The 6,000-nt window shown below is 41.3% G+C and overlaps 1 protein-coding gene across 1 annotated transcript in view; it reads right to left on the bottom strand.

Annotated features, from left to right (window-relative positions):
- Positions 1–4,837, bottom strand: part of LOC139717651 (uncharacterized) — a 34,159-nt gene extending 29,322 nt beyond the window's left edge. Inside the window, exon 1 of the mRNA XM_071629158.1 lies at positions 4,753–4,837. The gene's annotated coding sequence lies outside the window, so the exon portion shown is untranslated. The remainder of the gene's footprint in view (positions 1–4,752) is intronic.
- Positions 4,838–6,000: the final 1,163 nt, after the last annotated feature.

A 6,000-nucleotide genomic window follows, 5' to 3' on the forward strand; every position in this document is an offset into this window, starting at 1 on the left:
AAGTCTTCACTTGATGGAGTTGCATTAATTGCACATCAGACTTAAGAATATACTAATAAAAGATCAAGGTCTGCTATGTGCGGTATATATATTCTTTCCCTTCCCTTTTTCTTTAAATCAATTCTAGGAAGTCAAAGCAAATATCGATGATAACGGGTTTTTTAGTGTGACTCTATTCATTCGAGGGGTCTCGAGAGCAGAGACGGAAATCCAAAGTCATTAATCTGATTACTAGAAAATAAGATGATTGATTTGATTAATGGTATTGTATACATAAGATGGCACACATATAATCATATTTTAGATATAATTACATCATAAACATTTCTTTTGAATTTTTCAGAAAAAGTGTGTACAAAATACTCAAAAAGAGATTTTTTTCCTTCAAATATTCAGAGTGTTGAACATTCTTTTACAACTTAAGGCGACGAAATTGTAGGCCTACTCATCACTATTATCTTAGCGTCATATGTGTTTTGCATATTAGTTTCTCTCATTTCCCGTATCTCCGGGGATCAAGAGTATTACGTTATTTCAACTTTCCACCTTTTTTTTTAATTTTTTCAAAGCAAAGCAAAGAAAACAGAAAACACTTATGGAATACGCCGGTCATATTGCCACGCCATGGAAGCCAGACTTACACTGCTGAATGTTATTTCGCCAGGTTTTATTCAAGCATAAGAGTGCCAATTAGCGCTTGCTGATTAGTATTATATTCTTCATATTTCAATCGGATAGCAGAGTTTTCATTTTGACGAACCCTACAGGTTTCTTTCCGTTTTCACTGTGTGTATAGCCTCACCAGTACTGTTGTATCAAATTAAGGTATTTAAGTAATTAAGCATGTGTGTATACATAATAATGTGAATATAATTATATAGCATGATGGGTGTATAAAAGGTGTAATAAGCGTTGTGAGAAGTTACGCACAGACCGAACGAGATATAACATAGTTAAAAACGATAGTAACACATAAAGAGGCTTCCTAAGGTGCCATCAAAGAACAAAAAAGAATATTCTATTTTTGTGTGTGTCTGTGTGTGTCTGTGTGCGTGCTATGGGTGCGCGTGTGAATATTCATTTTGCCAGGAAATACACGCTAATGTGGCTTTACAATAGATTATCGCAGTATAAGTACAAAGTGCTCTCATGTTAAATTGATTATCACCATGGCTGAAGAGACCAAAAAAAAAAAATCTTTCAGGACTTCAGTCCATGGCATGTCATTGTGTTCATCTCATCTCATTGAAGAAAAGGGAAAAGCGGTAAATCTTTCCTTTCCGCCCAAAACTCCGAAAGGTTGGGTGTGACGTCATCGGTGATCTCATCCGACGACGAACGCGAGTGGCGCAAAAATGTCAGCTTTTAATATGATCCGTTGCTAACGCTCAATAGAACCTGCGGTTCGTCTCGAAAATATGAAATATTTACGTGGCACATTACGACACAACAACTCAAAAAAGAAAAAAGAAAAAAAAAAAGGGATAAACGCGCAGCCGCCGAATCGTGCTCGCTAACGAAAATTTAATTAAAGACGATTTGCCGGTCGGCCAGAGAGCAGGACGAAGTTTTATCGCGCAATGACTGACGGGAAGGACTCCAGTGCGGTGGCAATGTAACGTATCCTGCTCGTAATTCATGTTAAAAATCCTGTCGCCAACCAAGGACTTTCGTGCAGCGATTTAGAGGGCGCTGTTGCAGACTTTGCAATGAATCTTTGTCTGCACTCTGCTGTGTACGCGCGTTGCCTCAATCAATCAATCAATTAATCAATCAATCAATCAATCAATCAATCAATCAATCAATCAATCAATCAATCAATCAATCGATCGATCGATCGATCGATCAATCAATCATTGCATAAATTACATAGATGAATAGGTCAATACATAAGAAAAATACAATAAAAAGAAGATTTTGCCAAGATCGTTTTAGGCAAGGTGAAACAATGTGGTCAAACTTTTGACACGAACCAGTGCATGCAGTTTAGAAGTCGTTGTCTTTTAAGCTGAATTTTACTTTCTGGTGTTATGTAATCGACGCACATGCACATTCAACCCAACACCCAAAATAAAGTCGTACACATTTATCTTACAAGGGATGCCATTTGCTAAGTATTTTGAGGCTCCGTAAAATATGGGTGAAATACTTCGATTTTAAGACCTCCTGAAAATCGTAAAGTATCAAGACAAGTCGATACTTCACACAACATTTTCAGTAGTATGACTTGTGGTAACGTGCGTAATGCTGCTTAAGGTTTTTTTATTTTTTTGTACATGATAGAAGACATCGCTTTATCAGTTTTCTTCTCACTAACTTACATGAATGACTTCGATGTAATTATGAGAACTTGATGTCCTTGGTGTAGCATTCGACGAAGTTTTACCAACTAAAATGGTTCTGTCGAAAAAAGAATATTTACGTGATAAAATCTTATCGATACAATGAAGAAACGTCATACTTGAATGACGTCACGTTTGCGTGAAAAGTGATTGACATTCAGCCATAGGATCATATTTATATCCGTTATCAAAGAACATTCTTACTGTTCTACCGTTATGTCTGCCCGATTTCAACCAATCATTGACTAGTCTGTCACTGGTACTTCATTTACTTCGCTGATGAGACCTCACTGTTTTGAAATGACTTTCCTTTGACATGCAACGAAAGCGAGTGACGCTATCATACCCAGCCATGTGCAGCTATAAACCCTTCGCGCCAACCAACGGCGTTCGAAACTTCAATCGAAACCACGTGACGACCTTTAAGGTGAATGTTCTATGATACGTTTGGATGCTGCGTGCCGAGGCGATGGACCCCTTGCGAAAGGGTGACTGCTAGGCCATTAAGTCTTTCAATATACCACCGACAACTACATCGCATGTAACGTCATACGGCACTGTGAAGTGGTGGTCCTGGGAAGGTTAAGAGTGTATAACGCTGATTCGCCAGTGAACGAGCCAGACATGGGTGCGGGACGACCCTGGGAGGCGGGTTTTTAAAGCGCTGCAGACCGCCTGACTCTCTCACAGGACACGCGCGCGTCTTCCGCGGCTTCCGCCCGACGGTCTCTTCGCGACTAAATTCGCCACGTCCGCCGGCGACGTATGCGTCAACCATGACTCAAAGCATAGGTAGGGGACGGAGGGGCGAGAAAAAGGGATAGGAGTTGAAGAAGATGAAGAAGGGGGCATGGGGCAGGGTTGGGACAGGCCAGGGTGGGGTGGGGTGGAACAAACGGAAGTGGTCAGTATGGATTTGAAAAGACGACGCGACGGGGTGATCAAGACCTCTTGGGTCTGTCGAGGATGAAAAGTTAGATGTAAAGGCGAGAAACTGTTTTGAATGAAAATACACACGACTTTCCGCATACACACCATACTTGACGGCGCACTCATTACTTGTCTTTCTTTCTTTTCTTTTCAGGTTAACCGGTAGTTTGGGCAGACACTTCGGGGGCTTTTGACCAAGTTTAAACTCCTCCCCCCCCCCCCCCACATAATATTTTGTCTTTTGCAAGACGCGATATTGTGTCAGATGACTGTATCGAGTCTCACATTTTATTTGGGGTAAATTTTCCATCAAGAAACCAATGGTTGGTTCGTTTACTTCAATATTTACTTCTCTACTTAAATCAAAAGTGTAGCAATTTTAAAAAGGAATCCATAACTATAAATATTCCTCCGCGAAGGAAGGGGGAGGGCGTGTCCTGTGCATGGGGCAGAATGAAGCTATTCACAAACATAGACCTGGCAGACTATAAATACACTGTATCGCGATTGTTACTACAAAAAGCTAAAGGAAGCGAATTAATTGATACAAATTCAAACAATCACACCCAAACACTGCACGAGTACCTGAAGACGACATACTTATCCACCAGCCATATCACTAAGTGAATAATTTCATTCTTTTTCCTCCAACAAAATTTGTGCAATTCTCTGTTGACTTTTATTATCTTCAGAGACAGTCAAGTCTTCTTTTACTAAACTTAAACTAATGGTATATCCGGACTGAGTATGTGGCACAATCAATGAAAGCTATAAAGATCAACAGCTTACTTTGAAATTAGAAAAGCATGATTCAAATAATATTTGCCCTCAAGTTTTCGTTCGACCACTACTGTGCTTTTATCATGTATGTATACCTCGTAGAGAAACAGCAGCCAGGATATAAAACGAATTAAACTTGAGATGACAAAGTGAGTGATTGCCGATATGCCATCAGCATTTTAGTTTCAATGTCTGATCACAATACATACTACGTTTTCGGACTCCCACTATAGAACGCGTTTGAAGGAGGGTATGACTTCCTTTAAAGCGACGCCCACAACAGCGATGTCTAGATCTAGATACCAAACACACTGATAGCCACCGACGAGACAAACATGAGACCTGGTCATGACGTCATACACGCACATCTACACATAATACTATTTATTCGCAGTGAGATGTGCTTTCAGTCTTAAAACTATAGGTGGCCTCCTCAAAATACGAAGGAAAGAACCGCCGACCGATCTACAACACCAACAGGCCTAACCGCTATGTCATCTTATCTTTGCCGAGATATTTTTGGTCGAGCTCATTGGTCGAGCTCATTGAATGAAAAAAAAAAAACAGTTTAAGAATCATAATTGCAGAGTAACCGAAGGTATGTACACAACTGGTCTATTTACAAGTAATTAATAATCTATTGTCGTAATCGAGAGTGTTTAAGACACCAGTTCTTGTGGCAACGGAGCACGGCACTCACCTTAAAGCGCGAAGGCGTCCGACCTGGACAAGTTTGTTCCTGAAGTTCACACGTGCTGGCTGATCAGCGGTGGACCGACGTTAACTCGCTACGATCGTCTGTCGAACACAGTCTATATCATTTAGCAAGCAGTCACGGCTCGCGCCATATGTCGTGCGAACTTGGGAATGGGTTTTATCTACTTAAGCACGGTTTCCGGTGCGGAAGAATGGCGGCGGGCGGAAGCGAGCAGCCGAGACCTTTAAACCATACTCTCTCGTGTGTTTTGATAGGCGTGTTGCACATCATGAATTTGGCGCTGAACAAAGCGCTGGCTCGTGCCGAACATTTCCGCCTATGGACAAGTTTGGGCGAATCGCCATCTTTATCTCTCTATCGGCAAAAGCATTCGTAAGACTATAATGACATGCGAGGATGGAAGATTCCTCGCCTTTTGTCTGACTGACGAACGTTGCGAAGAAATACGCGCGACGTGACAAAATGAGTAACCCACTCGCTCAACAGGTGTGGATTCTTTCGCACTTCACATACATTAAGCACGCTGACATCTCCTTACGACGCCATGCATTCAGCCTCACAATAGTGTAAGGAATCAATCGATGCGTGATTGATTCAAGCACATCCCACATTCACAATGTCAAGAGTTGTCTTTAAATCAAAATTTTGATTTTTCGCTTCTGATGATATGACTTAGGTATTTTACAAAGTGAAATGATAACGAAAGAATGATATACCAGGCGACCGTCAACATCCTACTGCCCCCCCCCCCCCGCACCGTCGACTTCCAAAGAAATACGTTCACATGACACGTTACAAATCGTGCATCCCTGTGAATGTCTATCATGTAAAACATAAGTGTGTGTGTGTGTGTGTGTGTGTAAAGAAAGAGAGGAAATGACGCGTACAATCCGCATGCATCCCATTGAAACCAGTAAAAAACATTACGACACTATTATACAGTAGCCATGACAAAGTCTATTAATTCCGTTGTTGATGAGGTCACACTATCATGATTCATGGTTGCCTAGCAACGAAACCGAGTCGAACTGGAACTCACGTCCAATGCCCCATTGGCAGAACATTTGATTAGTTTGACACAGTATGGATTGAAATCGATACGGATGTCACGTCCGGGTCGATGTGTTAGAATTTTGCTGTCGCCACATTGATAGAGATTACGTAGGTCCCTACTTCTACACAGATCAACAGCATCACAGCACAACGCACACCTCCGCACAACACTGCACT

The sequence above is a fragment of the Diadema antillarum genome, unplaced genomic scaffold (genome assembly GCF_040938485.1).
Source record: "Diadema antillarum isolate AM-2024a unplaced genomic scaffold, OU_Dant_1.0 scf00000079, whole genome shotgun sequence".
Lineage (NCBI taxonomy): Eukaryota > Metazoa > Echinodermata > Echinoidea > Diadematoida > Diadematidae > Diadema > Diadema antillarum.